A 26,399-nucleotide genomic window follows, 5' to 3' on the forward strand; every position below is an offset into this window, starting at 1 on the left:
GCTCGTGTGCCTAGAGCCCGTGCTCTGCAACAAGAGAAGCCACCGCAACGAGAAGCCCATGTACCGCAATGAAGAGTAGCCCTCGCTCACCACAACTAGACAAAGTCCACACGCAGCAACAAAAACACAACACAGCCAAAAATAAATAAATTAATTAAATGTAAAAAAAAATTAAAATGCTAAGATAATGGACCCACAAGACAAAAGTGGTTCATCAGTTTTCAACTCTAGTCAGAACTGCCTCTCGAGTCAGAATTACAACTTCTGGACAATCATATTCACTAAATCGTGAACAGAAACACAAATGTGAATAAAGGAAAAATCAGATGATCAGCCTTACAGAAACATTTCATCTGGTTCTGAGTATTATTATAAACTCCTTGTGTCATAGGTCCATGTAATTGTGATACTTGAGTGGATACTAAAAAACATAATCACAAGCAAACTTACAAGCCATTGACTGTCCTTACTTTTACAACTAGGACATGCACCTTTAACCTTAACCATGAAAGATACAGGAGAGTCTGGTGGAGTGGGCACAAATCTGTCAACAGTCTTCAAAGGTCACGTCCCACTGGAACCCAGTCAGAAAATCATCCTCGGAAATTCAGAAACACATGCTACCGAAAATGTGAACATTATGATTATAGTAACATGCTCCTCATAATTCAACTTTGTCTTTGATGAGATAATAACATGTCATACCTCACTGCACTCCTTTCAATTACTAAATGCAATTACTTAGTCTGTTTACTTGTCATTGCCTTTCTCACCAGTTTACAAGCTTCTTTAAGACAGGTACCATGTCTGTCTTGCTGATAGATAACACCCAGAGTGTCTAGCACCTTGGCTGGCACGTTTGGATACTTGATGGAATGAATGAACAAAAAAACTAAAATGAAACCTTCTATTAGCTTGGTAAAAGTGATATCATAGTCTATATCAATAGGGCCATTACAATTCATTACAGAACAAGACTTAAAATCAAAGATAATATACAACCTGTGAAAAGAAAGGAAGATGTAAAGTAATTTCATATGCACCTGTTGCAGATTTTACAAAATTTGAAATTTTTTTGATGACAGTTAAGGACATAATACTTCTAGATGCTTGCCTCTCTACTAGTTTGTTAATCCAATTATTTTAAATTGTATATTATTAGATAATGGCTCATTTATATTCATTATTAGCAGTAATTAATACCAGATTCAGCTGAAAAATAGCAGTAATTAAGTAAAAATATTTGTTTTTCAGTTTAAATATATTAAATAATTTTGGCTAAAAGAACTTGGTCCTGAAGAACTAGGCAACAAAATAAGATTGTATTGGTAATGACATCTTGGGACAGTTTAAAATATCGTTTTCTTTCACCAATACTATCGGCTTTACTTCATTCCTCAAGCTGAATCACTTATATTGATTGTAAATGAGACTAGATTACAAAGTCCAGTGCTGAAAGATATTTTCCCACACTTCCACCAAGTTAACCATTGTACAGGCTGGTCAGGTTACATCATTATCTCTGAGCATCTGGAAAACCTATACTATTTGGTCCCTAAACACCAACAAGAAATTCTTTAGGGAATTTTCTATTTTTACAGATCAGCTTTTTTTTTTCACCTTAAGAAATATATAACATTAGCTGAAACTTAAATGCAATTATTTTCCAATAGTATATTATATCATCCAAACAGTAACAATGATGATTTTCTACATTGTACCAGTGAGGATATATCTACCTCATTTCAGAAATATGTAGTTTGATTAAAATAAATAATTAAGTACACACATACATACATATTAATACATATTTTTTATTATACCCTGGCATTTATAGAATCACAAGTTTCACATCTGAGAATAGTTCAATATTATTTGTCAGGTTTCTTGTTAACCAGGTCTTTCGCTAATGCGTTGATGTAGGAGTGAAAATAACACTGCTATTTCAGACACAGAGGAAGGCTCAAATAACTGAGCAATGGAAATCTAAATTCAACTAAAATATTTTGAAATGCTGTTCCAATACTATCTTTGATTGTTTTGAAACTTAGGTTTCCATATCAAGGCCAACAGCATGCTAGTAATAGTAGTACATCAGCCACATTCGTCCAGCCCAGCAATTCCCAAAATGTTTTCTGTAGGACACTAGTTTCTAGAATATTAATAGATGCCACTCACAGTAAAGTTCCTAAAATTTAAGATGCTTAGGTAATGGCGGAATGAACAAAGTTGAACAAGTAACTTAGCTCCTGCAAGACCATTAAGACTATTAACTCTAAGACCATTAAGTATGTGAATGTGCAATGTGAATTTTAGGACAGTAATAGAATGTGAATGTTTTCCTATATTTAGCTGAATGCTGTACCTTTTTCCCAAGGCATATTGGAAAAACTAGTGTTCCCAGGAACACACTTGAGAAAAGTTGCCCCCATCTAAACCTTCATTGTGTGAAAAATACCAAAGTCTCTTGTAGTGCTGGGGACGCTGAGAAAGCAATTGCTTATGCCTGGACATTCTCTAAGTAGAATACACACACCTGTAATTTAAATGTTTGATGGCATTCCCTGCCAAACGTCTGCTAGGTTTTGGCAGGCTTTGTGTTCTGCTCCTATTTCTTCCTCCATAATGAAAAGTCATATTTAACAAGTAACTTTATGTCTCTTTGATTTCCACATTTCAGGGGCATTTAATCCATTTAATTGCTGGTTCAGTTGACCCCTCACCACATGCCTTGCCGGTTTCATTATACGGGCACTCAAATACCATCTCATTCTCTAGAATCATCCTATTCCCTTCAGCTTAAACTAAAAAAACAATAATATATCGACATGGAATGGAAGACTGCATCTATGTCTTATTTTCTTAATAAAGACTCGTAGAGGGCCAAAAGATTTTCAGAGATCATATAAGCATCCATTTATTTAGGGTACTGTCCATTTTTAACCATCTAAATTTTATCTTTTACTTTATCTGCTCAAATATAAAATTTTCCATTTACAGGTATCTTTAACTTATCCCAGGTGAACCATGAGTGGATGAGCCACTTTGCAGTTTGCAAATTTGCCTTCAAAGCTCACAGGCCACTCTCACTCAACTTGGTTAAGTTGCTGCCTCCTGTTGATTCTGCCTTTCCTTGGGTCAGTAAACAACCCGCTATGCAGGAAAGACCTTTGAAATTCCTGACAATTATTTCTCCCTCTTCCCACAATTAGGGACGAGAAAGAAGAAAGAGAGGAGAAAAAAAATACACAGTTCTGCTTAGACTGTCACTTTGCATCAGTCTGAGAGGGAACACATATTCCTGGCCTGAAAGAGGCTGCCGAGAACAATTAAGCATGGGGCTAAGAGTGAACCTGGGAAACATTCCAGCTTCTCGCAAGTCAGGTCTTCACAGTGTGGTCTCCAACGTAACAAAAATAAATAGATAAATCAATAGATTTCTACCAGTATATATGATCATTCATCTTAAAATTAGCTACATGTACTATTTGCTGTACTTACACATTACATACATTAGAAGACACTCAAAAGACAAATTTTGAGTGCACGTGATAAACAGGGTGACCTAATGACTTCTTTTCCAAACAGAGACTCTTCTGAGAGCAAAAGTTGGTGCTATTTATAATTATATTGAGACAAGTGTTGTGAATTGGAACTCTCCTAGGCAAAGCTGCCTGTCGAAAACACCTAACAAAGATTAAATTAAAAATATTTCAAATGTCTTACTAATTATAATGGCTTTTTACTATCATCAGGTAATATCTCAAAGTACAATATACTCTGGGGGCTAAATTCACCATTAACCTTAGGGGTGTTAATCTATATTTCAAGGAGATATTTTGATAACTTTAGAGGTTTCACCTCACTGCTTATTAAGTCTGATTATATCATCATTATTTTTTTTCTATTTATATTTGAGACTAAAGAAGATTTTTCTGTGAGAATTAGAATGGTTAGCTCTGGCACTTTTCTGTTTTGTTTTCTTTTATTTGAAAAAATGCATTTGCAAAAATATTTTACAATCTTCATTTTGTCATTTAATTAATACCAGGAAACATAAGAGACAAAACTCGTAAATCCATTTAACAGGCAAAGATAACAGGCACAGTACTTGTTCCCTTTGCAGAACTTCAACTCTTACCTCAGGTTACCAGACATTAATGACATGAGATAATCTGACATTTGGACAAAATAAAGGCACTAGTGTGGATACAATATTAAATATACGTGAAGCTTAATTTACTTTGGACTTTTAAAATGTAATGTAATGTAAATGATAGATCTAATCTTTCTACACTCCAGTAGCATGTATCTTCTGCACTCCTTGGGATGTACACACCTAACGTTAGAGCTGGTTATCTAGACCAGCGTTTCCCCAACTGTCATGTACATAAAACTACCTGAAGTTCTTAAGAAAATGCAGATTCTAATTTAGTTGGTCTCCAGTGCAGCCCAGGATTCTGCATTTCTACCAGCTTTTTAAGTGTTGCTTGTCTAAGGACCACACTTTAAGTAACCAGAACCCTAGACCTGTTCTGCTTAGTACACTAACCACTGCCACATATGGCTATTGAGCAGTTAATGTGTGGTTAATCTAAGTTGAGACACTGTCAATGTAGAATACACACCAGATTTCAAAGGAGTACGAAAAAATAATGTCAAATATTTTATTAATAATTTTAAAACTGATGATATGTCAAAATAATTTTGATCCTTATAATATATAAATTTCATTTAATGTAGAGTAGGGATACATTACATTTTTTCTTTTTTTTTTTTTTATTGTGGTACGCTGGCCTCTCACTGTTGTGGCCCCTCCCACTGTTGTGGCCCTTCCCGTTGCGGAGCACAGGCTCCGGACACGCAGGCTCAGCGGCCATGGCTCACGGGCCTAGCCGCTCCGCGGCACGTGGGATCCTCCCGGACCAGGGCACGAACCCGTGTCCCCTGCATCAGCAGGCGGACTCCCAACCACTGCGCCACCAGGGAAGCCCTACATTACTAATTTTTAATGTGATTACTAGAAAATTTTAAATTATTTGTGTGGCTCACATTATATATACTTTGGTTGCTGCTGTTCAAGATTACAGAACAATGTCCTGATTACGTAAAGTGGTAGTGAAAACATTCACTGTGTGCCTCGATTAACATTTCCAAATTTGCCTCCTGCCATTCCCCATCCCATAATCTAAGTTTCAGCTATATGATACTACTGGATATTCACTCAACATTTATTCTTTCATTTATTTGTTTATTAAATATATATTTATTGAGTGTCTACACCAAAGCAGGTAACACTAGTAGGTAATAGGGGTGTAAAAAAGATAGATGTGGCCCAGCTTCATTAAACACACTATCTCTGATTAATGCTTCTCTTTTCATAAAAAGAAAAATTGCTTTTATTCCTTACATCCCTCTCTTTTTTGAAGGTACCTGCTGGCTCCTTAATCTATACTTCTATGGTGTTTTGTATGTATTTCACAAAAAGCATTTCCTTATATTATGCTTAATATATATTTTATTAACTGTATGTTTTCCCACATATATATATTATTGAGTCTTTGATGGTATGATTTAATCACCATTTAATTGTCCATTAAAAGTACAATTTCCAGCACATAGTAGGTGCTTACTAAAGTAATTTTTGAGTGAACTCTTTATTTCACAAATAAGATGGTAAAAATAAATTAAACATCAATCACTTCCACTATCTAATTTAATTTTAAAAATCATTGATTACTTTAATTTGATTGCCATTTGGCATGGTTCACTCCAGCCCTCTTTCTGTTATTACAGATGTCTTAGGCAGTAATGTACTATCAAGCTCAGCAGATTTAGAATCAATTCAGCAAAATTTGAGCCATATTTGATGATCTTATTTGACTTTAAGCAATTCATTAATTCTTTCTGAATAAGCGTATCCTCATTAGTAAAGTGGATTTTTAATTACTATTGCATGTTTTTGTTGAAAAGATTGAAAGATTCAATTTATGAAAGAGTGCCCAGTTTATAGCAGTCCCTCAATAAATATGAAATCTAACTAGCTAAGTCTTAGTCATCTTATTTTCTTTTTAGTAAGTAAATGTAACAATGTTTGGTGGATAAAGCATTAGACAACTTACATGTTCTGAGTAAAATGTATGACTTTACCTAAATGTGCTGCTTTGCAAGTCCCATTTCCCTCTCAATCATTTTAGGCATAAAATGAGGGGACGAGACGAAATGACATCCTTCCATCGTCTCAAAGTCACTGAATATTAGGAGATGACAAGGAAGCCTTAACAAACAATATCAGCAAAAACAAAGGCTCTTTAATACTTGCCTTTCTTTTTTTTCTTCCCTCAATCTGGTTTCAGTCTAAAAGTCATTGCACAGGCATGACTAATGATAGGTTAAAGTTGAATCTATTTTATAGATCCAATGGACGTTAAAAGGATAATAAAAGAATACTATGGAAAAGTCTGTGCCCACAAATTTTGTAATCTAGATGAGATGAACCAATTCCTTCAAAGACACAATTTACCAAAGCTCACATGAGAAGAAATAGACAATATGAATAGGCCTGTATTAAAGAATTTTAATCAATAATTAATAATCTTCCAAAACAGAAAGCACAAAACCCAGATGGATTCACTTATGAATTCTACCAAACAGTTGAAAGAGAATTATACCAATTCTCTGTAATCTCTTTCAAAGGACAGAAGCAGGGGGAATATTTCCTAAGTCATTCTACGAGGTCAGCATTTCCCTAATAACACAACCAAAGACATTACAAGAAATAAAAACTACAGATCAATATCTCTCATAAACGTAGATGTAAAATTCTTTAACAAAGTATTAGAAAATCAAATCCTATAATGTATAAAATGAATTACACACCACAGTCAAGTGAGATTTATCCCAGGTATGCAAGGCTGCATCAACATTTGGAAATCAAGTAATGTAATCAATCATATCAACAGGCTAAAGAAGAAAAAAATAACACGATCAAATCAATATATGCAGAAAAAGCATCTGACAAAATCCAACATTCATTCATGATAAAAAACACTCAGTAAATTAGCGATAGAGAAGACCTTCCTCAACTTGGTAAAGAATATCTTAAAAAAACCCTATAGCTAACATCATGCTTAATAGTGAAAAACTCAAAGCCTTGTCTATGTAACAAATTCAAAAGAGAAAACAGAAAAAAAAAAAACCCTCCTGGAACTAATAAGTTATTATAGCAAGGTTGCAGGATATAAGGTTAAAATACAACTGCTTTCTTTTAAAAGTCAACTGCTTTCTTTTATAGCAATGAACAAGTGGAATTTGGAATTAAACACAATACCATTCACATTAGCACCCCAAAAATAAAATACTTATATATAAGTAACAAAATATGTATAAGAGGTATATGAGGAAACCTACAAAAGTCTGATGAACAAAATCAAACAACTAAATGGAGAAATATTCCATGTTTATGGATAGGTAGGCTCAATATTGTCAAGATATCAGTTATCTATTGATTCAATGCAATCCCAATCAAAATCCCAGCAAGTTATCATATTGATAGTGACAAACTGATTCAATAGTTTACACAGAGATCCACAATATCCAATACAATATTAAAGGATAATAACAAAGTTGGAGATCTGACACCACCTGACTGCAAGACTACAGTCTTAAAGCTACAGTAATCAGAACAGTGTGTTATTGGTGAAAAAAACAGACAAATAGATCAATGGAACAGAAGAAAGAGGAAGCCCAGAAATAGAACCCCACCTCATAGATATACTCAACTGATCTTTGATAAAGGGGGAAAGGCATTACAATGGAGAAAAGATAGTCTTTTAAACAAATGGTGCTAGAACAACTGAACTGAACATCCACATGCAAAAAATGAATCTAGACACAGATCTTGTACTCTTCACAAAAATTAACTCAAAATGGATTACAAACTTAAATGTAAAATTCAAAGTATGAAACTCCTAAAAAATAACATAGGAGAAAACTTAGATGACCCTGATTATGTCTACGACTTTTTAGATAAAACACTAAAGTCAGGATCCATGTGAGTAAACCATGGACTTTGGGTGATTATGATGTTCAATACAGGTTCATCAATTGTAACAAATGGCCCACTCTGGTGGGGGAATGTTGATAATGGGAGAGGCTATGCATATGTGAGGGTAGGGGGTACATGGGAAATCTCTGTACCTTACCATCAATTTTGCTTTAAATCTAAACTTCTCTAAAAAATTAAAGTCTTAAAAAATTGGATTTATTAGCATGAAGTCATAGTTTAATATATAAATATAAGTATAGTTACAGATATAGATGAAAAGTTCTGTATGTTCATGTGTGTAAGTGTAAACACATATATTTCCTACCTCTGTCCACTGAGAGGGTCTATGAGTAGCAAAATCCCAATAATAAAAAGCACATGTACCACTCAGATCTTGGTTTATACATGGTATTTTCCTATGAAAGGAACCAGGGCTCCCTGAAGAAACGGCTAATTTCTGTGCTGCAACAACTCCAAGATGATTCTAGAACACTGTGTGCACCAGATAGTATGGAAGTACTCAAAGAATGATTTAGACATGTCAAAATGATAAAGGATCTAGCTTAAAGGACTCTTGCTGATCAACTATGAACAATTATAGTAATGGTGATAATACACTGAATAAAATTGGAATTCTTTAGTTCGCACTGATATAAACAAATAAATAAATGAATTATGAGAAGAAAAATCTCTCCCTTACAGTATCAAATAATAAATGCATTGCGATAAATGAAATTAGAAAATAATCATCAATAATCATCAAAGTAATAATACAGGTAAGAAATATCAAGTTTCTAAAATTAATGAGTGACACAACATTATAAATCAACCATACTTACATTTAAAAAATAAAAGATAAAAAAATAAAATAAAATTAATGAATGAAGTGGAAAAAGAAACAGGATATTTATTTAATCTCAAAATAGCTCCCTGCAAAATACTTAATAATTACAAAGAGAAAAAAGAAATGTAACTTTCTAGTGGAAAAACGTGGCAGTGACCACCTTAATCAAATTATCAAAGGCAATATGACCGTAATGAGACACAAATATCATAGGCAAATTGACAGGACACAGTGAGGACACAGAATGACTCCTGTGCTTTCCTGCCAAAAATGCATAACCTTATAGGTATATTCCTAGGTATGACCCTGAGGAAACATTGGACAATACTGCACTGAGGGACATTCTACAAAATGAATGCCTTGTAATCCTCAACCATGTCAAGGTTGTTAAAGTCAAGGAAAGACTGAAGAGCTGCTCTTTTTGAAGGAGACGAGAATGATGTGACCACTGAGTGCAAGGCACCAGGCTGGATTGTATTCAGTTGTGATAACTGCCTGGGCAGTTGTCAAAACGAAATGGTGGTAAAGGATACATGGGAGTTCGTTGTACCATTCTTGACATTTTTTGGTAACCTTGAAGTTTTTCCAAATAAAATTGTGTTTAATAAAAAGGATGAAAGCAAACAAAGCAGAACAAATATTTTTATATGAAACAATAGAAGATAAATGAAAACTTTTTTGCAGTTAGTCAAACGCATCATAATTTGAAGCCAGTGTGCACGGGAAATGTGTGATACTGGCCTGCCATATGCATGGTCTTTGTGGTTTTACAACATTTCTCTTCTGTCTCTGGACAAGTACTGTCATGTTTATGTAACTTATTCCTAATAAAAATCACCTCAGTATTGTCTGATCTCCCAGTCTATTTAGATATTATTCAGTATATATCTCCACAGCATTCTGTATATACCTGGCATGAATCACATGGCCCCTTGAGCTCAAAATATGAGCTCCTTGGTGGTAGAAAGCTTAATGTGAAAGGTCACTACACCACTGAAATGTGTGGCAGAGTTAAAGTTACATTATGTCCATATTATGAATTATGTGTTTTCCAATCAGTGTAACTCTTTGTCCCATTTAATCTTTTTTTTGTTGAAATGCCTATATAGAAATATTAAAATTGCATTGTCACTTTTCTTCTAATTTTAATGACTTGATCGAGTTTCACCCATTGTTTGGATTTTCATTTTTCTGTTAAAATTTAAAAAATCTTCATGATACCAAATTTTAGGCATTTCATCTTTCAAATGGTATATCACTGAAACTTGTTTTTTCCCTTTAAGTGAGAGAATGTATCTTTTAAGATGGAATTTTCCCAATTTACTACTATAACAGACATACTTCTTCTTTGTCTTTTTCTTTAATTTCATGTGTCCTTGACATCTATATTTTTGTTATATGGACTGTGTTCAATTTGATTTTAAATTTACTGCTATGTAAGAGGATGCATGTCATGTTTAAAGTTTGCCAGTGATTGCTCTTAAGTTTTTCAAAAGCATTTTTCAACCCACTAGCATTTTGTCTAATTGTTGATCAAAGATTTATTACTTGGAAAACTCAATTCTGATGTAAGGATTATATTCTCTTTGCCTCCTTACTTCTCTACTACTGTAAGAGCTGGACCAAGCAGGGTGAGATTAGCATAACAATCAATCATAGAAGAAGTCTGTGGTGCTAAAAGGAAAGGCCAGCAGCCCTAGGAAGACCACTTGAAGAAAAGAATGGGCAGCCTGGGGAAACTGCTGAGCGTGATCCGTTGCTAAGTCCCAGGGAGTCACCTGGCAGCTGTGTGGAAGTTAGATATGGTGTTAGTGTGTTGATAATTAAGTGGGCATCACACATGAGCTGTACTTGGATAGGATTAGAAAGGGATCACCTACTCCTCTCTCCAAGAAACAAAGGGGAAAACAGTTTAGGTCATCAACAGAAGCCTGGGTTTCTCTCATTCCAATTGTATTCTCACCTTGTTGCAACTTGAAATTATTATCATTTCTCATAGGTTTTGATGTTAAACAATATAATGTGGTGTTTAAAAGAACAGACTTTGTAGCCACATTCACTAGGTTCAAATCCAACACTTGTTCACTAGCTATGCAAACTTGAGTATTTTACTTAACTTCCCTACCTCAATTTCTTCAGCTGAAAAATGGGAATAATTTATGGAAAATAATAAAATATTAGCAAAGATAAACTGAGTCAATACATATGACTATACTGGGTTGACATAGTAAGAGTTCAATAAGTGTTCACTGTTATTATTACAATGTTTTTTGATAGTGTTGAGACATTTTCTTTATCTTTCATATCTTCATGGATATTTAAGGAAAGAGAGAAGGTAGCCATTTGGCTGCCATCCGGAAGCTATGTGGAAGTGGGATTTCTTTATCGTCCATTTTAAATGATCTCTTTCACATTCAAAATCATCTGAGCCCTTGATGGCATGAAACTTGCTTTGCCAGAAACCCCTGTCCATAACTGTATCAGCTCATCATCCTTAACTGGAATAAATCTACCACTTTCAACCAACTTCACAGTAAATTCACATTTTTCCACCACTGCTGGACTCTCAAAGCTGACTTACAATACTTTTATTTATCCTCAATTTCCTAGTGGGTTTTTTTTTTGCATTTCCTTTTGTGGCTATTACAAAATACTTCTATTCTCCTTAAATTTGCCACTTCATTTCTCAAAACTCCAGAATGCTGCCAGCTAAAAGCTTTTTAAATGAATTTTTTTTGTGTGTGGTATGCGGGCCTCTCACTGTTGTGGCCTCTCCCATTGTGGAGCACAGGCTCCAGACGCGCAGGCTCAGCGGCCGTGGCTCACGGGTCCAGCCGCTCCGTGGCACGTGGGATCTTCCTGGAACGGGGCACGAACCCGTGTCCCCTGCATCGGCAGGCGGACGCTCAACCACTGTGCCACCAGGGAAGCCCTAAATGAATTTTTATGTTAGTGATTAAATTTATATTATCTATTTTTAATGCCTTCATGATCTTTTTTATCATCCTTATAATTTCTTGAAATTTCATGCTACCACTATTGACTTTCCCCCATTATCTATTAATAAACACAATTAAGTCTTTCTTATCTTAAAACATCTTCTGTCATCTCTCTGTCCTTAAAGTTTAGAAACCTCTTCTTTCATCCTTTTTTGTAGACTTCTCTACTCATCAGATAACTTAAATCAGTGTTTTCCAAGGGAAAAAATGTTTGCATTTCTATATAGTAACAGCTGTGCTCTCTCACTTTCTCTTTTAAAAAATTTAAAAAAAAACTATCATAATGAAATAAATTTTAGAAATAATTATATAAATAAAATAGTAAAATTATGTAAGGTATTTAATAGTTCAACATGGATTGTTAATCTTCAAAAATTGTGTATGTGTGTAAGTTTCATGCGTTATAATGGGTAGCTTGCCTTGCAAACCTGCTTAATCTTTCAAACCTTAAATCTTTGTTCTCAGAACACCCAAGATTATACCGATCTAGAATCAGTATAGCAAAACATACATGCTGACCTTTTCCATGATACATTCAAATACAGACACGTGCATGCATTAAACTGTGTGCTGGTAATTCTGAACGAATGTATCAAGCTGAATCTGGTCAAAACTAAGCTCATCTTTCTCTTCAATATTTAAAATTTTAACTACTACTTTTAATGTCATCTTTCCAGGCTTAAAATTCCAGAAAATACTCAAAATAATCTGTAATTCCTTCCTTGTGCTGTAATTTACTAAGTGAAAGGTTAAAAGGGCCTAAAGAAAAGTAATATCAGTGAAAATAAAATAATAAAGTTATAGAAGAATATAATATTTTAGAGAAGAATATAGGAAATTTGGCAACTGACTGGACATGGTAAAAAACTATCACTATTCTAGATTGGGAGAGGAAATTTTGCTACAGTGTATAGAAAATATTTAAATAAGAGTGTTATGATTAATATCACTTCCAAAAATGAGCATTATTTTCTTTTTTTTAAATCCAGATAGTTGCATTATACAAGGAAAGCAGATTACTGATTTATAATAAAGTCTAAATTTAAGAGAAATTGAGTACCTACATTATCTTCTAAAGTAAACGCCACGTGTACCTGTCACTGAGCAGGTGTTTACTTCAAGAGCTGGCTGACACTGATTAGTAGGAAGAGCAAAGGGGCTATCTATTAAGGAAATATTTAACCTGGTTCTCCTGATTTCCAAAGACTAGCTTCTCTTACCCTTCTCTAAGTATTGCATTCTCCTTTCTTTCAAGAATTATGACTCAGGAATTATCTGAAAATTAGATTCTGAGATACTGAAACACAGAAGAGCAGATGCAGCCCTAAATCTATCCTAGTTGACAATATCACCACCTAAGATCGTTAGACTTTACCTACAAAATTTCAGAGTGAGAGCAGACAAGGCTAGGTAGATGGTCAACCTTAGGATGTAAAAATCTTCATTTCCTCTCATTCATCAAAAACTAAAATGACTCTTGACCTTCAACTTGAGCATCCTATGCTGTAAAGAGTATTGAACAATTCAAACATAAGTTTGGATCACCTTTAATCACTGTGTCCTATGAATGGAATGACTTTTTCAAAGTTATTAATAACAAAGGTCAAGAGGAAGGAGAATATGCTTATTTTTTAATCTCCCTATCAAAACACTTTTTCCCATTTTCTAGATGATGTTTCTCTTTTGATTGATGGGACTGTTAAGTTTCTGGGAATAAAAGCCAAACAAACATATCATACAGAAGTTTTCTTTAGGCACTCAAATTCAAGTCCTATTTAACACAGTGGGGTCACCAAAACTTGAGTAAAGCTTTTGCCAATGTTTGTGTTTTCTTGTCATTAGATGAAAATCAAAGTCATGTGGACACCCACAGGGAAAACAGCAGGTCTCAATGTGTGCTTGGTGGGGCACATTCTATGATTTCTTCTCTTGTACTCTTTTATGTTTGACAATGTAACTACAGCTTCACTTTATTTTATTATTTGTGTTGTAATTGTGGAGGTCCTAAGAAATTTTCTCCCATTTTACATATACCGTTTATCTGCAGTTGCCAGGTGGTTTCAGAGAGGAAAATCAAACTTCTCTCTGCAATGAGTCTACCTCCCTTACTGTCTAAATACAGAAGACAATGTAGCAGGTGCCTGAAAACCTGAGGGAAGACATGAAGCAAAAGGCAAATCCAAAGAATTTTGGCTTTATGCTCTACTAAAAGCCCTTCCAGGAAATGAACGCAATACAGGTATAACAAAGGTATACAAGAAAAAATTATGTATGTTCATACGCATGCATACGAACATCCAAGCACGATGGAATTCCTTAAAAATGTGGTTATGGCAAGAGGAATTAATAAACCTAAATCATTTAATAGTAAAGTTATATTTCTTTTCACCTAAATATTAAGACGTAAAGGCTGGTGATGTCAAACATTTTAACCAACCAACAAATATAAACGCTAGCATAAAAACCTTTATTATTATTATTTATCTTTTGAGAATCTCATTGAATATTTTGTTCATTTTTCATTCAACTAGCAAGATGGTTCTCACAAAAGAAGCTGCATACAAAGAGATATTTTCTCTGGTAACAGGCAACTTGTTGGGAAAGAAAAAAAATAGCTGTTTACATTAGACAAAGCATAGCCCTCAGTAAATATGCATAAACTATAATGATCGAAATTCCAATGAAGTCTTGGCATGTTAAATTTTGTTTCAAACATTTTAATTCACCTCCTCCCCCATCTCAGCTAAAACACTGCAGAGCAGCGGATTTTTTTACTTTAACAGGAAAAAAAGGAAATAAATACAAGGCACCGCAACGTAGTAGTGGTGGCTTTGGTTTGACACTCATCCAAATCAAACTCTCATTCACATTTTGAAGTCTCATTGAATTCAGTGCCAGACAGTGAGGGAATGTAGAACAGATAGAAAGCAAAGCAGCTAAAGGAAGGAGTGGGCTTAGAATTTCAGTTTGGTACATTTATTACCTCGCTTTTCTAAAACAAAAAATTACTCAAGGACGGCTGAAAACTTTTATCGAAAGTTATAGACTCTGGTTAAAGAATAAATAACAAGTATGACTCTCTAGGAAAGTAAAAAGAGAACAGTATTTAAAGCTCTCCATTTACAACCTTTAGTTTGATAGGATTCTTATATTATTAGATAATGGTAGCTAACATTTCTTGAAAAAACTGTTACTACTTCAACTCATTTCCTCAGAATAGCTCTGTGATACAGAAACTATTGTTTCTTCCCATTCTGTAGAAACAGGCCTTAGAGAATTTGAGTAAAAGTTTATCAAAATAGCAGATAGAATTCAAAGAAATAGCCAGCCTTCAAAGGTAGGCAACTTTTGAACTCTACTGTTACACTCCCTCTGCACTGAAGACTGATTCTTTAATGCTATGCTCTGCTGTTTTAGGCTCCTATGTTTTATATGCTTCAACTTTTTAAATGCAAGGAATTACATTTGTACCACTTAAAAATGCAATAATGATGTATTTCCAAGGTTCTTAATATTTGATGCAACTCATATCATCAATAATTATATTCAATATTTAAAAGAAATAAGTTATACATTGTATCTACACTTACACAATTTTTAGAAAATATAAGTATTTTCTCTAAGACACACAAACACAGAGCAAAGAAGTTCCTTAAGCATTTAACTCAGCATTTACTGAAATTAGTGCGATAATTCAATTAAAAAATGACTGACCCTGACTACATACCAGGCTCTACTCCATCTAAGCTACACCAGAGTCAAGGTCTTTTTATCCCTCAATGAATATAATAACTCAATAAAGTTCGCATTATCTTACTTTGTTATGAATAACTAAACTTGCCATGTTCTCTTAATTTTTCGCCAAATCATCTAAAGCCTAGAATCATAGCATTTTTAAAGCTGAAAAGGATTATCTATTTTGCTTTTCCAATGTATCATCATCTCTCTTTTTATCATTCTCTTAATCCAAACTCCACTCAGAAGATGTATCTTCAAATTCATTCTGCCAAATAATATCACTGGAAGAGGGTTCCTCTTCTACCAGGCCTGATTCCTTTCTGTTCTTCATTGCTTTTCCCCAGCCTGTTTGGTTTCTGAAAACCCATAACCTGCTGTATCTGTTATTATTATTATTATCTTGCTTTATTTTAAGGTGACATTCCATTTGATTCAAATGTGAAGTTTTCTTTTCCATTTTTCAATAATTTCAGAAAAGAAATTTTTCTAATTGGATTATTTTTCTAAGAATGAATTGTGAGGAACTGTCAGTTCCAGTCACCATTTTAACCAAAGCTCTTACTTCTCAAATAATGCAAATCTTCATCTTATTTACTAAGTTTTTGCAACAATTTCTTCAATGTGTTTATTTTAATCCTTGTCTATGTATTTCTTTACCTTGAAAAGTAGGCCAGAAACGTTTTTTTCAGATTTATGATTATGTATATTAAATGGAGGCAAGTTTCGAAAAACTAGTACCTGCGGTATTCTGTCCAGATGCCGTTGTATAAGCCAGCTACAGCAAACGCTTCAAATGTTCTTTGTTCGCAACAGGATTGCCATAATATCTGTAGGCTCAGTGTGCCTCTGCAGTTTGCCTTAAATAGAAAGTCATTATAGGACACTAAGAGTGAGTATTTAACTAGATTAATTATATTAAACTCATGACACTATACAAAACCTATAACAAGGATCAATGCTGGCTTTAGAAACATGGGAAGGAAAGAAAGATTTACCTTCTGTATTCCAGTATTTCTCTTTGAGAATCATCACCCCCTCCACACATAAACGCAATGTGGAGTCTTATTTTTCTATACTTCAGGCAATGGTTACTTCCATCTTGATCATTTTAAAAATGTAATACACAAAGTATTTATCTATATATTTAGAGATAATTTTTTCTTCAAATTTTTTCTTTATAGGTTATTATAAAATATAGTTCCCTGGGCTATACAGTAGGTCCTTGTTGATTATCTATTTTATAAATAGTAGTGTGTATATGTTAATCCCAAATTAGGCCATCTAATACACCCAATAAGAGGCACCTAGGAGATAATTGTTTTTTTTTTGGTACGTGGGCCTCTCACTTGTTGTGGCCTCTCCCATTGCGGAGCGCAGGCTCCGGACGCGCAGGCTCAGCAGCCATGGCTCATGGGCCCAATAGCTCCGTGACATGTAGGATCTTCCCAGACCGGGGCACGAACCCGTGTCCCCTGCATCGGCAGGCGGACTCTCAACCACTGCGCCACCAGGGAAACCCCAATTTCTATTATTTAAAAATAGGACTAACCCACTTATTTTATGAATAAAACAATAGTGTCACAGAATATTAAAGAATATGCCTGCATCCATGGCTAATTCAGAATCCAAAGATTTCTTCTCTGAGCTCAATACCCTTGGAGAAGGATTACTGTTTGTAATAATTTCAACATAGCTCATTCCATTCATTATATTTTTTAGATTGTTCTATAAGCTAAAATGTTATTCTTCCTATTTATCTATTACGTCTAAGGAGGCAGGAAGTATTCCAAGTATTCCCTGGTGGATTTACACAGCTGAAACTTCATCTTCCTTTCATGTGATAGCCTTCAAATTGCCTCTTTTCCCTAATTTTCCAAGTTAGTTTTTTTTTTCCCATATGACATGGTGAGTCCCCTAAATATGGCAACATTCTCTTCTGAATTAAGTCCTTTTTAAAAATTAATTATCCATTTGGAATTTGAACATAATTCTTTGGAAGTATTAAATGGGACTGTCACCATCCTTGTTATACGTACTAAACTATTTCAAGTTAGTATGTTACCTCTACTAGGAATATTTAATTTAGAGATTAATATTTAACTGTGGATTAGATGAATGTTCCTTTTTGAAAGGATTTTGCATGAGCAGATTGAGGAATGATTTGGGACAGGAAAACCTTTTATATGCCCCTAAAATCTTAAAGAGTATCGTTTGCTAATCACTGTAATTGTATTCCTTTACCCTAGAACAGGTCAGGCAGCAGAATGAAACCTGATGATCCTGATAAATTTGGTTATTAACTATAAACACCTTATCTATCTTAAATAAAGGAAGAAAAAAGGACTTCAAAGGGTTCAGACCATTTACCAGATATTATTCCAACTAGTGCCAAGGAATTAATCACAAATTATTCTCAATAAATTTCTTTTTGTGTGATGCATTACCCCGGAATGTTGTTCATACCATCTCATTACATATCATATCAAATTTAAAGAGCTAGAAAATGGAGAGTTTCATATAACTAACATTACTAATATTCCTTTGTTTAAAATATAAAACAGAATTTATTAATTTATACTATATGGATTTACATTTCAAATTATTTTACCTTCCTTTAATATTTTATTCACTGTTCCTACACATAACATTTGCAAGCAACAGTGAAGAAACCTATTGAGCATAAGAATCTAAGGATTATCGGTAAGGTATCTCATATTCAAATTTTGTTGTAAATTCATTTGACCGAACTCCTTTTCATTCTTTGTTGCCAACTAATTTGCATGGCCTGTAAGAAAAGCTAAACAACTTAAATACTTGTTAATGCTCTTACATTTTGATATGAAATTATAATCTTTAAAACGGTGAACATTTCCAACTTGGAATTTGTATTGTCATGTTCTTTCAAGATACACAGTCAGGTAGTCTTATGCAATAAAATCTTAAACATAAGAAAGTGTCATCCAGACATATAATACAGGATGATTTCCTTCTCATAAGTTGTTTAGTCTTTATTTGTTATTGGGCTGACATTACTGACATCTGACACTGTTCATTCTTCAGTTTAACAGTGAAAAGCTTCTTAGGAAGAAAAGCCTCTCTCGTCCACTTTAATTCCCTAAAGAGTTTATTCCTTTGGGAAAAATAATTGTGCGGAGCACCTGTGGTGCAAGTGCTAAGGAACTATCAAGCAAAACCCAGCCACAGCTGTGCTGTAATCACTGAAGTGTGCCCAGTGCATAATGGCACATTAGGTAGGCATTGATCTCTGCCAGTTTATGAGGTCTCTTACAGAATCAGGTAGACTTTTGCACTGAAGCCCATGGAGCAGAAATCGCTACTTCTAAACTAATCCATTTTCAAATTACCACCCCATTGTGACTGACGACCTCACTACAAATCCGCTTATCTGCCTCCAACCACTCAAAGCAAAGGAGAAGCAATCGTTATTTTCCTTTATTTTCTACTCTTTACAAAAAGCTGTTCTCGCCATTCTTAGTCACCTTTAGTGTCGCTGCAGCTGTGACGATAAGCATGACAAATGTCAAATGGTGCCTAATTGTCAGTGCTTATTTGGAAGGTAAAATGGGAAAGTAGAATATGTGCTTAGTATGATATATGGTTTAACTAAGATTTGATATAGAAATTGCTGCTATAAATTATAGCTAATTTCATGAATGTATTTAAATAATTTATTCAGATTGCAGCATAGTGATGCCTGACTTAAAAAAAAAAAAGTCTATCACTACGATATGCAGGGTTTTCTTGATGAAAACCCTGGGTCCCGTTTAATTACCTGAGTAGATAAAACTTAAAATACTTGAGATCCTTTATTCTGAAAATGAAGGAGATGCTCAAGAGTTTACTTACTTGAAGGCAATATCATATAAAAATGTGTAGGAAGCATTAAACATACAAATCAGAAATATTCCTTATTTCTTCTCAGCAAACTTTATCATAGAAGGTAGAATTTGTCACTTTGTGATCCACAAAATTTGGTAGTTGCAAAAATGTGTGAATAAATATTGTATAAAATCACAAGATAGAGGTAAAATATTGAGGTACTACAAACTACTATGTATAAAATAGCTACAAAGATATATTGCACAGCACTGGGAATATAGCCAATATTTTATAATAAGTATAATTGGAGTATAACCTTTAAAAATCGTGAATCACTATGTTATACACCTGAAACTTATGTGACTCTATACCTCAATAATAAATAAATAAAAATTTTTAAAAAGAATGTATATAAGTGATATGAAGTTGCATCTCTTTCTATTAGAAAACTGGAATTAGCCATAACAAAGACCTTTGGATGTATTTTAAAAGTCAAAGATTAGTGTATGTTTTGTAGGTTATTTTGTTGTGAAAAATATCTTCCCTGGCTCTCTGAAAGTTTTTTCATGTGGACCAGATAGTAGAGAAATAATCGGTGAATATATTAATGTACGTATGTGAGTATTCATTTACGTATTTCTTGAAGCAAATTATATACAAGTAGTAATTTGAAAGCAGTTCTAGCAGAATTGCAGAATGTCTGTTTACAAATGCATTGGACAAAGCAGTAGTTAAAAAATCTCAGCTTTGGCAGGGTGATGGATGAGGCAGAGAAATAATTATTTCCATGTCTATAATTAAAGCACATATTTTTGAACGTTTCCATCTCAAACATAATCAAAATTCAAACATCTGGGCCAATCATTGCTGTGAAGCATCATCCTTGCGGTTTTATGCACAGTGCCTTGAGCAGTGGACTGACAAAATTACTTATTCAGACCCAGGTCAGGAGCACTTCAGTTTCATGAAAGAATATCTTCTCAAAGGAGCTGGAGTTGCTTTCTCACAATTGCATGTTGATTTATGTAGATATGTCAGGGCTTCTTTCTGAACATTAATCAATGGTGTTTCTTACATTTCGTGTATGGACTATTTGTGTATGTACAATAACACATTTATAAAGTGTTACTGTACAATGCTACCTACTCCAACCTACCTATTAGTAGGTGGGATGAAAGATAGAAAAATAATTCACAAATTAGTGTAAAAAACCCTAACGATTTTATTTTGGCTTATAATATCTTAATTTTAGAAGTAATATTATTAATCTCTTGATTACCTGTACAAATGGATGGGGAAAAGCCACAGGTCTATAAATTACAAACAATTAATAATCCAAAAAAATATTTCAAGTGCATTCATCTCACTATTTTCCAGAATATCTATGTTTTGTTATAAGTATTTTCAAACAAAATCAACATGTGTTCACCTCAACTAGTGAATATATAAGAAGCTATGTAAGGGGAAAATTTTACATTAAATCACATATATATATATATATATATATATATATTTTTTTTTTTTTTTTTGCGGTACATGGGCCTCTCACTGCTGGGGCCTCTCCCGTTGGGGAGCACAGGCACCGGACGCGCAGGCCCAGCGGCCATGGCCCAGGGGCCCAGCCGCTCCGCGGCACGTGGGATCCTCGCGGACCGGGGCATGATCCCGCACCCCCTGCATCGGCAGGCGGACTGTCAACCACTGCGCCACCAGGGAAGCCCCAGGGAAGCCCCTAAATCACCTAGATTAACTCCCTTCCTCAGGCCCTGGGCTGCCAAGATCAGCACCAGACTCTTCCACAGCTTTCTTCACACTGATGAACACATACATATGCATATGTATATGTATATACATATATCATATCGATAGAGTTCTATGTAATCTGTTTTACAAAAAGCATCACAACGTAAACACTGTTTAGCAAAAACGGTTTTTCATGAAACATACATCATGAATAGGCCTCCAGTCAAATGCATAGATCTGACCCGTGCTGTTAATTAACGTGTACTAGTCAATAGTCCAGATTAAAACCGCATTCCTTAACTCTTCCCCAGTAGTGAACATTGGGATACTCTTGGAGGAGTTTTCACTTTTGTCCTTGTTGATTTGCCCTACTTGTTCGTTAGTTGTTATTTCATTAAAATATATGCATTTTCATTTTAGTACCTATTTCTTGATCAGTTTTCATGAATTCATGGCCATTTGGATTCTCTCCAGTAATGAGTAAGCCTACTTCCTGGAACCCTAGAAATCATTGACTTGATTTCTTCTTTTTAATTTTCACCAACTTGATGGAAGAAAAATGGCATCTCATTACTGCTATAGTTGGCAGGTTCCAACTAGTAAGCTTTAGCATCCTTTCATATGCTTGCTGCACATTATAGTCCAGTCTGATATAATTTCCTATTTATATGCTTTGGCCAGTTTTATATTAGGTTATTTGTCTATATTTATCACCATAATTAAATAAATTAAATTCCTATATTCTTCTCATGGGAGTTATATGAAGGCTAAGCAAATGCTGAGAAGTGGGCACCCTGCCATCTTAGCACTTACCATATTTTAATGAAAATTTTACTATATTGCTCCCGTGATGACATTCCTCTGGTTATAGGGCACTTATTTTTATTCCTCTTTTACCAATGATTTATCATAATACCTGAATGCTCTAAATATTCAGGAAATGAATGCTGAACTGGTAAAATGGTGAGAAAAGTACATCTTCAATTAAATTGCCGGATACTTGAGGGAAAGAATCACATCTTGTATTTATGGGTCCCCAAGAGAAAGCTGTTCACACAATACCTCTGAATTAACTGGTTACTCAATCTTTCTTTTCCAGCTTTATTTGATATAACTGACAAATAACATTGGGTAAGTTTAGGGTTTGCAACATGATGATTTGACACACATATGTATAGTGAAATGATTATCACTTATAAAGGTAGTTAACACAGCCCTCACCTCACATTACTCTGTGTGTGTGTGTGTGTGTGTGTGTGTGTGTGTGTGTGTGTGTGTGTGTGTGTGTGAACATTTAAGATCTACTCTCAGCAACTTTCAAGTACACGATAAAGTACTGTTAACTGTAGACACCATGCTGCACATTAGATCCGCGGAACTTTACTCATCTTGTAACTGGAAGTTTGTATCCTTTAACCAAATTCTCCTCACTTCCCCCACCCCCAATCCCTAGCAACCACCAATCTACTTTGTTTCAGCTTTTTACAATCCACATATAAGCGAGATCACACAGTATTTGTCTGTCTGTGTCTGACTTATTTCACTTTTGGTTGCTCAGTCTTGAAACTCTTTTCCCTACCTTCAGAGTTTCTTCTTGGAGTTAAGAATATTTCAACTTCAGGTTTAAATCTGTGAATGGAGAATGCTAGGGGCCCTTCTCGTCTCACTGCTGTGTGTAGGACCTTTGTATAATATTCAGTTTTTAATGTTAATTTTTCTTAGCTTCTTTGCTTTTTGTATCATGTTCAGTCCATGCAAACTTGGCAACTGAGGATTGTGTGGAATTTCAACTAACACATCTCAGATGTGCATGATCACAGCCTGTGGGATATGAAAGGATTTAATTCAGAAGGCACCTCCATCCAACTTCAGAGTCTAGACTAGCAATTGCTCTAGAATTTATCTATACGACAATGGTCTCTTGATTCAAAAGACATTAATCAAAATGCTGACAGTATCATTTTGTTGTTAACTGAGTGGCATTAGGTTTGTTATTTTTGTTGGATATTCTTACATTAAGTGACCAGGCTGTAGAGGTAAAGGTTTTACTTCATTCACGAAACATGAATGGTATCATTTATTTTTTGCTTGAGGCACAACTTTTCTAAAGAACACAATTCTTAAGGAGGGAAATAACTAAAATGAAGTCCATATGTTTGCAGTAGAAAAAGTGTGTTTATAGCTTTCAAAAATTTGTCTTCTATATCTATGCTTTCTATTGACTCTGGTTATTTGGGACAAATCATTGTGCTTTTCTCTCCTCACTTCTTTCATTCTTATACCTAAAAGAATTCTGTAGAATAATTTTTTAAAACTCTTCCTGTTCTAACTTTGTTTTCTTTGGTAAAATGAGGCAACTAGTAAGTAAAGAACTGTAATTAATTCCTTCTGATACTCAAGCCAAAGTTTTAGACATTTTTTTTTTTTTTTTTTTTACTGTATAGTGTACCCCTTCTTGGTTGCACTTAAATTTAGGTTATAATCAAGGATTTTTATTACGATTTTGAAAATAAGTCAACAATACATTTAGGATAACTTTGCAAAAGCTTATGATATAATAGTCATTATCATGGTTTGGATTTGATGATTCAAACATGTCCATAAATCCATAAGTGAAAGCCACTTTCATAGGTATTCTCATATTTTACTGAAAGCAGTAAGAAACCATGATAATAATTAAGCAAAATATATAATGTTTAAATATAAGCTCAACTAATCAGATAATAAATATATTAACTGAGCAACTACTAGTGAATAAAACAGTAAATAGAGAATCACAATCACTAACTTAATAGAAAATATAACATATAAAAGATAGCATTGAACAAGAAGTTTTAAGCATGACAATACTGTAAAACATTAAGGCTTTTCTTATGGAAGTAGTATTGAGCCGAGATGTGAAAGTTTATACGGAGTTAGCTAGATGAATGGATGAGATTGAAATTAGGCATTTTGGCAGACCAATTGATAAAACCATTTCATGTAGTTTCTTCAAAATAGCCACTTCAACATGTGTATCTTCTTTTTAATTATGAATTCAAGCATGACACTCATCCACTAGTTTAAAAATTGGATGAGATTCATGGTAAGGGATGGGTATGTTTTGCATATTACCTGGTAATAGCAATGTGTTTCAATCCATTTGATATCATTGTTTCCTTACCAACTGAATCTATGGCAGAATGGCAGTCTACATAGCAAGTTATAGTTGTCATTGTGTAGAGGGACTTCTTGACTGCTAAACAGGGAAATTTGGGGTGTTCTTAAATAATCATAGAACTGCAATTGATTTTTCTATTGATGTGACTGATCTTAGATATCCTGGGAATACTTTATGATTAAGCATGCTTTTATTTTATTCATCTTTGTATCCCCATACTCCTTTTGATAGCTTTTTAATCACTATATAAGGAGAATTTAGTATTGTAAGTATTGTTGGGTGAAAAATCTTTTAAATGCCATCATTTAAAAAAATGTATTTTCACTTCAAAATTCCCAACTCCCCCCCACAAAAAAAATCACAATTTGACAACGTATTTACAGCTTTAACACCATTTCAAATCATGTCAGTTGTTATATTACTCAGTAAGATGGCTTTCTGAATACCGTTTGATATACTTTTTTGAGATTTTTAATAATATTTAGAAAAGCACTACTTAAAATACAGACTGTTAAATAATTTCATCTGAACGTCTCTGCTTTTCTGATTAAAAATTAATTCTATGTTTTGGTCTAAATTTTTTTAACTTCACTTTTAGAAACAAAACACAATTGTGCTTAACAAAGAAAGTTCAAGGAACTTGTGACCACATGTTTAGAATGATGTGGGACAAAATTCCTCAAAAACTTGAGGATCTGAGCCTTAATGTTTACAGTGTTGACTAAAATTAATTGTTCCAGAAACTCCATTCATAATAACTAATCTACATGGATCTACGTACAACAGTCTACAAATTCAACTAATGTTAATACCTGTTTCTTTTTGCTTATTTCTTCACTTTTCCTTATTTTCAGTTCTGGCTAACTGCTGTTGGTTGAGGTTTCACTAAAGAAGAGTGGAGTGGGATAGTTTCCACAGCAACTGTCTCAGACCTCAGGCAAATCTCTGATGACTCTGGGTAGTACTTCCAGATATAACTTGTTTCAAAGTCCAGTTGTGTCCCAACAGAGATACAGTTTTGATGAAACCCAGATGAGCTTTAACTGTATTTTAGTCTGTACTTCCACTTAAGCTATAGTCAATTATCTATGGTAATAGGAGAACAGAAATAACATGAGTAATGAAATCTGCAGATAATCTCTAAGCATCATTTTAGCCAATAATTTCCAATCCCTCCTCTACTGAATCTCTTAGTAAAATTTCTTAGTATGTATTAGAATGGAGACATGTGAGTTTTCTTCTCTTCATATAATAAAGGTGCCAATAAGTCATAAAATGATTCTCAAGATATGGCCACAAGGGAGGAAAGTGTAATTAATCATTGGTCTAGATATCTGTTCCTGAGAAACTTAGGAAATTCTTTCTTCTGCCTATCAAACCTCTGGAAACACATTACCATCAACCATAATCATATTTAAGTTTACAAATCTATTTACATAATATCTGATTATTTGTTAAGAATATAATATGGGGCTTCCCTGGTGGCGCAGTGGTTGAGAGTCTGCCTGCCGATGCAGGGGACACTGGTTCGTGCCCCGGTCCGGGAATATCCCACATGCCGCGGAGCGGCTGGGCCCGTGAGCCATGGCCGCTGGGCCTGCGCGTCCGGAGCCTGTGCTCCGCAATGGGAGAGGCCACAACAGTGAGAGGCCCACATACCGCAAAAAAAAAAAAAAAAAAGAATATAATATGAATTCCAATTAAACCAGGAAGATTAAACATACAAATCCATCTCTTCTCCCTCCCTTAGCCCCAGTAGAGTTATAAGAGGGTTAACAAACAAGGAAACAGAAATATATTCATCCACTAGGACCAAGAGAATGATAAAAATGATCACGGCAATATAAGACTTTAAGGAAATTTAGGGATAAGGAATTTGAATAAACTTGACAAAGTGGAGTTAGAAGACCTCTGAAGAAAAGCAAACCCATTCACTCTAAGGAAACTGGGAGATGATGAGCGCTCAAAGGCATACCTTACCGGGATAAAAATCAGGAGATCAACATTCCCCCCATTTTGCTCCCAAAA

At 34.4% G+C, this 26,399-nt stretch overlaps 1 protein-coding gene across 12 annotated transcripts in view; it reads right to left on the bottom strand.

The window, feature by feature from the left end:
* Positions 1-26,399, bottom strand: part of SEMA3A (semaphorin 3A) — an 859,827-nt gene that overhangs the window by 359,572 nt on the left and 473,856 nt on the right. For 10 of the 12 annotated variants that reach the window (XR_013829775.1, XR_013829776.1, XR_013829777.1 and 7 more), the window contains one exon: positions 16,367-16,485. The exons of 1 other annotated variant lie outside the window; for it this stretch is intronic. The gene's annotated coding sequence lies outside the window, so the exon portion shown is untranslated. Of the gene's footprint in view, positions 1-16,366; positions 16,486-25,183; positions 25,319-26,399 lie in introns of those variants that run through there. One more of the 12 variants, XM_079931565.1, reaches the window with a different exon arrangement.

The sequence above is a fragment of the Stenella coeruleoalba genome (genome assembly GCF_951394435.1).
Source record: "Stenella coeruleoalba genome assembly, chromosome: 9".
Classification (NCBI taxonomy): domain Eukaryota; kingdom Metazoa; phylum Chordata; class Mammalia; order Artiodactyla; family Delphinidae; genus Stenella; species Stenella coeruleoalba.